General features: G+C 44.0%; 1 pseudogene; it reads left to right on the forward strand.

Annotated features, from left to right (window-relative positions):
• Positions 1-12,589, forward strand: part of LOC116371462 (H(+)/Cl(-) exchange transporter 7-like) — a 75,086-nt pseudogene that overhangs the window by 35,214 nt on the left and 27,283 nt on the right.

The raw sequence follows: 12,589 nt of genomic DNA on the forward strand, positions 1-12,589 counted from the left end.
GAGAGGAGGGGAGGGGAAGGCTTGGCTCAGTCTGGTGTCTGCAGGAGAGGAGAGGAGGGGAGAGGAGGGGAAGGCTTGGCTCAGTCTGGTGTCTGAGGGAGAGGAGGGGAAGGCTTGGCTCAGTCTGGTGTCTGCAGGAGAGGAGGGGAGGGGAAGGCTTGGCTCAGTCTGGTGTCTGCAGGAGAGGAGAGGAGGGGAGGGGAAGGCTTGGTTCAGTCTGGTGTCTGCAGGAGAGGAGAGGAGAGGAGGGGAGGGGAGGGGAGGGGAAGGCTTGGCTCAGTCTGGTGTCTGCAGGAGAGGAGGGGAGGGGAATGCCTGGCTCAGTCTGGTGTCTGCAGGAGAGGAGGGGAAGGCTTGGCTCAGTCTGGTGTCTGCAGGAGATGAGGGGAAGGCTTGGCTCAGTCTAGTGTCTGAGGGAGAGGAGAGGAAGGCTTGGCTCAGTCTGGTGTCTGCAGGAGAGGAGGGGAAGGCTTGGCTCAGTCTAGTGTCTGCAGGAGAGGAGGGGAAGGCTTGGCTCAGTCTGGTGTCTGCAGGAGAGGAGGGGAAGGCTTGGCTCAGTCTAGTGTCTGCAGGAGAGGAGGGGAAGGCTTGGCTCAGTCTGGTGTCTGAGGGAGAGGAGAGGATAGGAAGGGACTTTATATACCAGGGTTGGCTGGACTTCTCTAGTCACTCGTAGGCTCAGTCACTGGTATACTTTTATTTACAAAGCCATTTTGGGTTTACTACCTTTTTATTTGTGCATTTGTATTGTTCAGAAATGTGGTGGGTCGTCTCTTCGTTCACTGGACTTTATCCTGCTAACTGTTCCAAATGTCCGAACTGAATTTGGTAAAAGGGCTTTTATGTACTCTGTACCATCGTCTTGGAACGCCTTACAAAATACTGTTAAACTGGAAGAACTTGTCCCGATTGGTGTTTTTAAATCACTGATGAATGATCTTGAGGCTGATTCCCTGACCTGTCAATGTTTTTAAATCACTGATGAATGATCTTGAGACTGATTCCCTGACCTGTCAATGTTTTTAAATCACTGATGAATGATCTTGAGACTGATTCCCTGACCTGTCAATGTTTTTAAATCACTGATGAATGATCTTGAGACTGATTCCCTGACCTGTCAATGTTTTTAAATCACTGATGAATGATCTTGAGACTGATTCCCTGACCTGTCAATGTTTTTAAATCACTGATGAATGATCTTGAGACTGATTCCCTGACCTGTCAATGTTTTTAAATCACTGATGAATGATCTTGAGACTGATTCCCTGACCTGTCAATGTCTTTAAATCACTGATGAATGATCTTGAGACTGATTCCCTGACCTGTCAATGTTTTTAAATCACTGATGAATGATCTTGAGACTGATTCCCTGACCTGTCAATGTTTTTAAATCACTGATGAATGATCTTGAGACTGATTCCCTGACCTGTCAATGTTTTTAAATCACTGATGAATGATCTTGAGACTGATTCCCTGACCTGTCAATGTTTTTAAATCACTGATGAATGATCTTGAGACTGATTCCCTGACCTGTCAATGTTTTTAAATCACTGATGAATGATCTTGAGACTGATTCCCTGACCTGTCAATGTTTTTAAATCACTGATGAATGATCTTGAGACTGATTCTCTGACCTGTCAATGTTTTTAAATCACTGATGAATGATCTTGAGACTGATTCCCTGACCTGTCAATGTTTTTAAATCACTGATGAATGATCTTGAGACTGATTCCCTGACCTGTCAATGTTTTTAAATCACTGATGAATGATCTTGAGACTGATTCCCTGACCTGTCAATGTTTTTAATTGGCTGTTTTTGATTGTGTTATACTCTTGTGAATTCTATGTTTTTTACTAGATTACGTGTAGTTTTTCATGTTGTCTGTCTGTAATTTTTGCAATGATTTGGTGCTGCCTATCTTGCCAGGACGCTCTTGAAAAGCAGATGTTAAATCTCAATGAGCCCTTCCTGGTTAAATAAAATAAATAATGTTGGGTAGAACGAAAGTTGGAAAAGACCAGATTCTCTCATTCACTGCCAAGTGGAAAGAAGAGTAGAGACTAGCAGACGTGTTGTGTTCTCTCTCCTTCCTTTATCAGGTGAAGCTTAATACCCTCTCTCTCTCTCTCTCTACTCTCTACTCTCTACTCTCTCTCGCTCTCTCTCTTCTCCCTTTCTCTCTCTCTCTCTCTACTCTACTCTCTACTCTCTACTCTCTACTCTCTCTCGCTCTCTCTCTTCTCCCTTTCTCTCTCTCTCTCTCTCTCTCTCTCTCTCTCTCTCTCTCTCTCTCTCTCTCTCGCTCTCTCTCGCTCTCTCTTCCTTTCTCCTCTCTCTTCCTTCTCTCTCCTCCCTCTCTCCTCCTTCCCTCCTCCCTCCCTCCCTATATTCCTCTCCAGTTCTTTGCGTCCATGATCTCAACATTCACCCTGAATTTCTTCCTGTCCATCTACAATAATAAACCTGGAGATCTCTCCAGCCCTGGTCTTATCAACTTCGGACGCTTCGAGAGTGACGTGAGTGTCTGTCTGTTATTGTCTAGTCCTAAACCCTGTGTTATCTCTCTGTCTACAGAGTGTCTAGTCCTAAACCCTGTGTTATCTCTCTGTCTACAGAGTGTCTAGTCCTAAACCCTGTGTTATCTCCCTGTCTACAGAGTGTCTAGTCCTAAACCCTGTGTTATCTCTCTGTCTGTTATTGTGTCTAGTCCTAAACCTTGTGTTATCTCTGTCTGTTATTGTGTCTAGTCCTAAACCCTGTGTTATCTCTCTGTCTACAGAGTGTCTAGTCCTAAACCCTGTGTTATCTCTCTGTCTACAGTGTGTCTAGTCCTAAACCCTGTGTTGTCTCTCTGTCTACAGAGTGTCTAGTCCTAAACCCTGTGTTGTCTCTCTATCTACAGAGTGTCTAGTCCTAAACCCTGTGTTATCTCTCTGTCTACAGAGTGTCTAGTCCTAAACCCTGTGTTATCTCTCTGTCTACAGTGTGTCTAGTCCTAAACCCTGTGTTATCTCTCTGTCTACAGAGTGTCTAGTCCTAAACCCTGTGTTATCTCTCTGTCTGTTATTGTGTCTAGTCCTAAACCCTGTGTTATCTCTCTGTCTACAGAGTGTCTAGTCCTAAACCCTGTGTTATCTCTCTGTCTACAGAGTGTCTAGTCCTAAACCCTGTGTTATCTCTCTGTCTGTTATTGTGTCTAGTCCTAAACCCTGTGTTATCTCTCTGTCTACAGAGTGTCTAGTCCTAAACCCTGTGTTATCTCTCTGTCTACAGAGTGTCTAGTCCTAAACCCTGTGTTATCTCTCTGTCTACAGAGTGTCTAGTCCTAAACCCTGTGTTATCTCTCTGTCTGTTATTGTGTCTAGTCCTAAACCTTGTGTTATCTCTCTGTCTGTTATTGTGTCTAGTCCTAAACCCTGTGTTATCTCTCTGTCTGTTATTGTGTCTAGTCCTAAACCTTGTGTTATCTCTCTGTCTGTTATTGTGTCTAGTCCTAAACCCTGTGTTATCTCTCTGTCTACAGAGTGTCTAGTCCTAAACCCTGTGTTATCTCTGTCTACAGAGTGTCTAGTCCTAAACCCTGTGTTATCTCTCTGTCTACAGTGTGTCTAGTCCTAAACCCTGTGTTATCTCTCTGTCTACAGAGTGTCTAGTCCTAAACCCTGTGTTATCTCTCTGTCTGTTATTGTGTCTAGTCCTAAACCCTGTGTTATCTCTCTGTCTACAGAGTGTCTAGTCCTAAACCCTGTGTTATCTCTGTCTACAGAGTGTCTAGTCCTAAACTCTGTGTTATCTCTCTGTCTACAGAGTGTCTAGTCCTAAACCCTGTGTTATCTCTCTGTCTACAGGGTGTCTAGTCCTAAACCCTGTGTTATCTCTCTGTCTACAGTGTGTCTAGTCCTAAACCCTGTGTTATCTCTCTGTCTACAGAGTGTCTAGTCCTAAACCCTGTGTTATCTCTCTGTCTACAGAGTGTCTAGTCCTAAACTCTGTGTTATCTCTGTCTACAGAGTGTCTAGTCCTAAACCCTGTGTTATCTCTCTGTCTACAGAGTGTCTAGTCCTAAACCTTGTGTTATCTCTCTGTCTGTTATTGTGTCTAGTCCTAAACCCTGTGTTATCTCTCTGTCTGTTATTGTGTCTAGTCCTAAACCTTGTGTTATCTCTCTGTCTGTTATTGTGTCTAGTCCTAAACCCTGTGTTATCTCTCTGTCTACAGAGTGTCTAGTCCTAAACCCTGTGTTATCTCTCTGTCTACAGTGTGTCTAGTCCTAAACCCTGTGTTATCTCTCTGTCTACAGAGTGTCTAGTCCTAAACCCTGTGTTATCTCTCTGTCTGTTATTGTGTCTAGTCCTAAACCCTGTGTTATCTCTCTGTCTACAGAGTGTCTAGTCCTAAACCCTGTGTTATCTCTCTGTCTACAGAGTGTCTAGTCCTAAACCCTGTGTTATCTCTCTGTCTACAGAGTGTCTAGTCCTAAACCCTGTGTTATCTCTCTGTCTACAGAGTGTCTAGTCCTAAACCCTGTGTTATCTCTCTGTCTACAGTGTGTCTAGTCCTAAACCCTGTGTTATCTCTCTGTCTACAGAGTGTCTAGTCCTAAACCCTGTGTTATCTCTCTGTCTACAGAGTGTCTAGTCCTAAACTCTGTGTTATCTCTGTCTACAGAGTGTCTAGTCCTAAACCCTGTGTTATCTCTCTGTCTACAGAGTGTCTTGTCCTAAACCCTGTGTTATCTCTCTGTCTGTTATTGTGTCTAGTCCTAAACCTTGTGTTATCTCTCTGTCTGTTATTGTGTCTAGTCCTAAACCCTGTGTTATCTCTCTGTCTACAGAGTGTCTAGTCCTAAACCCTGTGTTGTCTCTCTGTCTACAGAGTGTCTAGTCCTAAACCCTGTGTTGTCTCTCTATCTACAGAGTGTCTAGTCCTAAACCCTGTGTTATCTCTCTGTCTACAGAGTGTCTAGTCCTAAACCCTGTGTTATCTCTCTGTCTGTTATTGTGTCTAGTCCTAAACCCTGTGTTATCTCTCTGTCTACAGAGTGTCTAGTCCTAAACCCTGTGTTATCTCTCTGTCTGTTATTGTGTCTAGTCCTAAACCCTGTGTTATCTCTCTGTCTACAGAGTGTCTAGTCCTAAACCCTGTGTTATGTCTCTGTCTACAGAGTGTCTAGTCCTAAACCCTGTGTTATCTCTCTGTCTGTTATTGTGTCTAGTCCTAAACCCTGTGTTATCTCTCTGTCTACAGAGTGTCTAGTCCTAAACCCTGTGTTATCTCTCTGTCTACAGAGTGTCTAGTCCTAAACCCTGTGTTATCTCTCTGTCTGTTATTGTGTCTAGTCCTAAACCTTGTGTTATCTCTCTGTCTGTTATTGTGTCTAGTCCTAAACCCTGTGTTATCTCTCTGTCTACAGAGTGTCTAGTCCTAAACCCTGTGTTATCTCTGTCTACAGAGTGTCTAGTCCTAAACCCTGTGTTATCTCTCTGTCTACAGTGTGTCTAGTCCTAAACCCTGTGTTATCTCTCTGTCTACAGAGTGTCTAGTCCTAAACCCTGTGTTATCTCTCTGTCTACAGAGTGTCTAGTCCTAAACCCTGTGTTATCTCTCTGTCTACAGTGTGTCTAGTCCTAAACCCTGTGTTATCTCTCTGTCTGTTATTGTGTCTAGTCCTAAACCCTGTGTTATCTCTCTGTCTACAGAGTGTCTAGTCCTAACCCCTGTGTTATCTCTCTGTCTACAGAGTGTCTAGTCCTAAACCCTGTGTTATCTCTCTGTCTACAGAGTGTCTAGCCCTAAACCCTGTGTTATCTCTCTGTCTACAGTGTGTCTAGTCCTAAACCCTGTGTTATCTCTCTGTCTGTTATTGTGTCTAGTCCTAAACCCTGTGTTATCTCTCTGTCTACAGAGTGTCTAGTCCTAACCCCTGTGTTATCTCTCTGTCTACAGAGTGTCTAGTCCTAAACCCTGTGTTATCTCTGTCTACAGAGTGTCTAGTCCTAAACTCTGTGTTATCTCTCTGTCTACAGAGTGTCTAGTCCTAAACCCTGTGTTATCTCTCTGTCTACAGAGTGTCTAGTCCTAAACCCTGTGTTATCTCTCTGTCTGTTATTGTGTCTAGTCCTAAACCCTGTGTTATCTCTGTCTACAGAGTGTCTAGTCCTAAACCCTGTGTTATCTCTCCGTCTACAGAGTGTGTCTAGTCCTAAACCCTATGGTTATCTCTCTCTCTACAGAGTGTCTAGTCCTAAAGCCTATGGTTATCTCTCTCTCTACAGAGTGTCTAGTCCTAAAGCCTGTGTTATCTCTCTGTCTACAGAGTGTCTAGTCCTAAACCCTGTGTTATCTCTCTGTCTACAGAGTGTCTAGTCCTAAACCCTGTGTTATCTCTCTGTCTACAGAGTGTCTAGTCCTAAACCCTGTGTTATCTCTCTCTCTACAGAGTGTCTAGTCCTAAACCCTGTGTTATCTCTCTGTCTACAGAGTGTCTAGTCCTAAACCCTGTGTTATCTCTCTCTCTGTTATTGTGTCTAGTCCTAAACCCTGTGTTATCTCTCTGTCTCCAGAGTGTGGCCTACAACCTCTATGAGATTCCCTTGTTCATTGTAATGGGAGCTGCAGGTAAGAGCCCACTGCTCGTCTAGTTCTGTTGTTTCACAGGACCCGGGTTGGTCCTCCCTCTACAGTCGGGTTAGTCTGACCTTCACACAAATGAAAAAGGCAAGGCTTGTTACTCATATAGGTGGTTGTCATAGCTACCTTACTTACTCATGTATGTGATTGTCATAGCTACCTGAGTTACTCATATAGGTGGTTGTCATAGCTACCTTACTTGTGGTTGTCATAGCTACCTGAGTTACTCATATAGGTGGTTGTCATAGCTACCTTACTTATTCATATGTGGTTGTCTTAGCTACCTTACTTATTCATGTATGTTGTTGTCATAGCTACCTTACTTATTCATGTATGTGGTTGTCTTAGCTACCTGAGTTACTCATATAGGAGGTTGTCTTAGCTACCTGAGTTACTCATATAGGTGGTTGTCTTAGCTACCTGAGTTACTCATATAGGTGGTTGTCTTAGCTACCTGGGTTACTCATATAGGAGGTTGTCTTAGCTACCTGAGTTACTCATATAGGAGGTTGTCTTAGCTACCTGAGTTACTCATATAGGTGGTTGTCTTAGCTACCTGAGTTACTCATATAGGTGGTTGTCTTAGCTACCTGAGTTACTCATATAGGTGGTTGTCTTAGCTACCTGAGTTACTCATATAGGTGGTTGTCTTAGCTACCTGAGTTGAATGCACTTGACTGTGAGGCCCAGTTCCAAATGGACCCCTAGACCCTACACCCCTATGCACTAGTGGAGGCCCAGTTCCACATGGACCCCTACACCCCTATGCACTAGTGGAGGCCCAGTTCCACATGGACCCCTACACCCCTATGCACTAGTGGAGGCCCAGTTCCAAATGGACCCCTAGACCCTACACCCATATGCACTAGTGGAGGCCCAGTTCCACATGGACCCCTAGACCCTACACACCTATGCACTAGTGGAGGCCCAGTTCCAAATGGACCCCTAGACCCTACACCCCTATGCACTAGTGGAGGCCCAGTTCCACATGGAGCCCTAGACCCTACACCCCTATGCACTAGTGGAGGCCCAGTTCCAAATGGACCCCTACACCCCTATGCACTAGTGGAGGCCCAGTTCCACATGGACCCCTAGACCCTACACCCCTATGCACTAGTGGAGATCTGAGAGGATTTGACAGGTGTAAGAAACATGGTTATGACTCCATCTTGCCTTCTGATAGGCTAGGTGAATTGTTTAACCACATTGCTTCTACCAATCAAATCCTCTCAGATCTCCACCAAGTGCACAGGGCTTAGGGGTCCATTTGGGATTAGGCCTACGTCTCTATGGATAAGAGTCTCTGCTAAATAACCAACATGGACATGTTAATGTTGATTGATATCTTTCTATATGTCCATCTAAAACAGGTGGATTGCTGGGAGCCCTGTTCAATATCCTCAACTACTGGCTGACTATATTCAGGATCAGGTAACGGTTCAATATCCTCAACTACTGGCTGACTATATTCAGGATCAGGTAACTGTTCAATATCCTCAACTACTGGCTGACTATATTCAGGATCAGGTTCAATATCCTCAACTACTGGCTGACTATATTCAGGATCAGGTTCAATATCCTCAACTACTGGCTGACTATATTCAGGATCAGGTTCAATATTCTCAACTACTGGCAGACTATATTCAGGATCAGGTTCAATATCCTCAACTACTGGCTGACTATATTCAGGATCAGGTTCAATATCCTCAACTACTGGCTGACTATATTCAGGATCAGGTTCAATATCCTCAACTACTGGTTGGCTATATTCAGGATCAGGTTACTGGTTGGCTATATTCAGGATCAGGTTTCTGGTTGACTATATTCAGGATCAGGTTCAATATCCTCAACTACTGGCTGACTATATTCAGGATCAGGTTAATGGTTGACTATATTCAGGATCAGGTTTCTGGTTGACTATATTCAGGTTACTGGTTGACTATATTCAGGATCAGGTTACTGGTTGGCTATATTCAGGATCAGGTTACTGGTTGTCTATATTCAGGATCAGGTTACTGGTTGGCTATATTCAGGATCAGGTTTCTGGTTGACTATATTCAGGATCAGGTTCATTATCCTCAACTACTGGCTGACTATATTCAGGATCAGGTTCAATATCCTCAACTACTGGTTGACTATATTCAGGATCAGGTTCAATATCCTCAACTACTGGCTGACTGTATTCAGGATCAGGTTCAATATCCTCAACTACTGGCTGACTATATTCAGGATCAGGTTCAATATCCTCAACTACTGGCTGACTATATTCAGGTTCAATATCCTCAACTACTGGCTGACTATATTCAGGATCAGGTTCAATATCCTCAACTACAGGCTGACTATATTCAGGATCAGGTTCAATATCCTCAACTACTGGTTGACTATATTCAGGTTTCTGGTTGACTATATTCAGGTTTCTGGTTGACTATATTCAGGTTACTGGTTGACTGTATTCAGGATCAGGTTACTGGTTGACTGTATTCAGGATCAGGTTCAATATCCTCAACTACTGGCTGACTATATTCAGGTTCAATATCCTCAACTACTGGCTGACTATATTCAGGATCAGGTTCAATATCCTCAACTACTGGCTGACTATATTCAGGTTCAATATCCTCAACTACTGGTTGACTATATTCAGGTTTCTGGTTGACTATATTCAGGTTTCTGGTTGACTATATTCAGGTTACTGGTTGACTGTATTCAGGATCAGGTTACTGGTTGACTGTATTCAGGATCAGGTTCAATATCCTCAACTACTGGCTGACTATATTCAGGTTCAATATCCTCAACTACTGGCTGACTATATTCAGGATCAGGTTCAATATCCTCAACTACTGGCTGACTATATTCAGGTTCAATATTCTCAACTACTGGTTGACTCTATTCAGGATCAGGTTACTGGTTGACTCTATTCAGGATCAGGTTTCTGGTTGACTATATTCAGGATCAGGTTACTGGTTGACTGTATTCAGGATCAGGTTTCTGGTTGACTATATTCAGGATCAGGCTACTGGTTGGCTATATTCAGGATCAGGTAGGGTTGTGGTCTAAGTTTTTAAGAACACACTACCCCTGAGGGGTAGGCTACAAAACAGATCAATGAGTTAACCAGGTAACTTTAATGAATATACAGAAATAGCTGTTGATTTTCTGAAGAAACAATTACTCAGATATGTGTTTTCAAGACAGGTGGGGTGGTGTGAGACAGGTGTGGTATGTCGTGTTAGTTTAGACAGGTGTTGTATATAGTGGTAGTGTTAGACAGGTGTGGTAGTGTTAGACAGGTGTTGTATATAGTGGTAGTGTTAGACAGGTGTGGTAGTGTTAGACAGGTGTTGTATATAGTGGTAGTGTTAGACAGGTGGGGTAGTGTTAGACAGGTGTTGTATATAGTGGTAGTGTTAGACAGGTGTTGTATATAGTGGTAGTGTTAGACAGGTGTTGTATATAGTGGTAGTGTTAGACAGGTGGGGTAGTGTTAGACAGGTGTTGTATATAGTGGTAGTGTTAGACAGGTGTTGTATATAGTGGTAGTGTTAGACAGGTGTTGTATATAGTGGTAGTGTTAGACAGGTGTTGTATATAGTGGTAGTGTTAGACAGGTGGGGTAGTGTTAGACAGGTGTTGTATATAGTGGTAGTGTTAGACAGGTGTGGTAGTGTTAGACAGGTGTGGTATGTCGTGTTAGTTTAGACAGGTGTGGTAGTGTTAGACAGGTGTTGTATATAGTGGTAGTGTTAGACAGGTGGGGTAGTGTTAGACAGGTGTTGTATATAGTGGTAGTGTTAGACAGGTGTGGTATGTCGTGTTAGTTTAGACAGGTGTTGTATATAGTGGTAGTGTTAGACAGGTGTGGTATGTCGTGTTAGTTTAGACAGGTGTTGTATATAGTGGTAGTGTTAGACAGGTGTTGTATATAGTGGTAGTGTTAAAGAGTTGGGGTAGTGTTAGACAGGTGTGGTATGTCGTGTTAGTTTAGACAGGTGTTGTATATAGTGGTAGTGTTAGACAGGTGTTGTATATAGTGGTAGTGTTAGACAGGTGTGCTGTCCAGGTGACTGTTGTCAGGTACAGGTAACAGGTAGCTATCTGAGAACACATCTCCTCTCCTTACCTTTATACCTGCAGCGCTGTGGTCTATAAATAGACACTCGTCACTCCTGCTTCAGACATGTGAGAGGTGACTTCACGTGAAAGGCATTTGAGTTTCTTCCTTGTTTTAGTTTCTTGACTTTTCCACCCCTGCTGCTCGTAACCTATGGTGCCATTCTGAAATGTGTGTGTGGTGTCTTTGTCGTGTGTGTGTGTGTGTGTGGTGTCTTTGTCGGGTGTGTGTGTGTGTGTGTGTGTGTGTGTGTGGTGTCTTTGTCGTGTGTGTGTGTGTGTGTGTGTGTTCTCAGGTACGTCCACCGGCCCTGTCTCCAGGTGATGGAGGCCATGCTAGTTGCCGCGGTAACGGCGACGGTGTCGTTCGCCATGATCTATTTCTCTAATGACTGTCAGCCTCTCGGACCTGACCAGTCAGAGGACTACCCTCTACAGGTACACACACACACACACACACACACACACACACACACACACACACACACACACACACACACACACGCAATTGTGGAGACACAATTAAGTCCCTTTCCTTAGCCCTCATCCTAGCTCCTCCCCCTAGCTCCTAGCTCCTCCCCCGAGCTCCTAGCCCCTCCCCTAGCCCCTATCCCTAATTCCAACTTTCACCCTAAACCCCCTAGAAATTGTGTTTGACCTTGTGGGGGGGAGGACTAATAAAATGTCCCCAGTTGGTCACATTTTTGTTTGTTTACTTTTCTTGTGGGAACTTCTGGTCCCCACAACTATAGTTAAACGTGTCCAAACGCACCCCCACTCACTCACATGCTCTGCCTCCAGTTGTTCTGTGCGGATGGAGAGTATAACTCCATGGCAACGGCCTTCTTCAACACACCCGAGAGGAGCGTCCGCAGTCTCTTCCACAACCCACCAGGTAGACTGTTTGTGTGCCTGGTCGATGCACCAGATCACTGTTTTTATGGTGCACTGTGTCTCTGCAATGTGATAGTGCCCCCTAGTGTTGAACTAGCAGACTGCTTCACCACAATGCTCCCTTCTGATGTCTGTTTACACTACACCACACTATTCAGTTGGAAAGTCATCTGTTTTAATTATTATGAATGTACAAAGTTTGCAATGAACACATTTTTGTATTTCTGTCTCTCACTCACTCTCTCGGTCTCTGTCTCTGTCTTTCTCTCTCTTTCTCTCTCTTTCTCTCTCTGTCTCTCTCTTTCTCTCTCTCTCTCGGTCTCTCTCTCTCTGTCTCTCTCTCGGTCTCTCTCTCTTTCTCTGTGTCTCTCTGTCTCTCTCTGTCTCTCTCTTTCTCTCTCTTTCTCTCTTTCTCTCTTTCTCTCTTTCTCTCTCTTTCTCTCTGTCTCTCTCTGTCTCTCTCTCTCTCTCTTCTCCTCTCTCCTCTCTCTCTCTCTCTCTCTCCTCTCTCTCTCTCCTCTCTCTCTCTCCTCTCTCTCTCTCTCCTCTCTCTCTCTCTGTCTCTCTCTCTCTTTCTCTCTCTCTCTCTCCTCTCTCTCTCTCCTCTCTCTCTCTTTCTCTCTCTCTTTCTCTCTCTCTTTCTCTCTCTCTCTTTCTCTCTCTCTCTCTTTCTCTCTCTCTCTCTTTCTCTCTCTCTCTCTTTCTCTCTCTCTCTTTTTCTCTTTCTCTCTTTCTCTCTCTTTCTCTCTCTTTCTCTCTCTCTTTCTCTCTTTCTCTCTTTTTCTCTCTTTCTCTCTCTTTCTCTCTCTCTTTCTCTCTCTTTCTCTTTCTCTCTCTCTTTCTCTCTCTTTCTCTCTCTCTTTCTCTCTCTTTCTCTCTCTTTCTCTCTCTCTTTCTCTCTCTCTTTCTCTCTCTCTTTCTCTCTTTCTCTCTCTCTTTCTCTCTCTCTCTTTCTTT

This window comes from Oncorhynchus kisutch, unplaced genomic scaffold, assembly GCF_002021735.2.
Source record: "Oncorhynchus kisutch isolate 150728-3 unplaced genomic scaffold, Okis_V2 scaffold3257, whole genome shotgun sequence".
Taxonomy (NCBI): domain Eukaryota; kingdom Metazoa; phylum Chordata; class Actinopteri; order Salmoniformes; family Salmonidae; genus Oncorhynchus; species Oncorhynchus kisutch.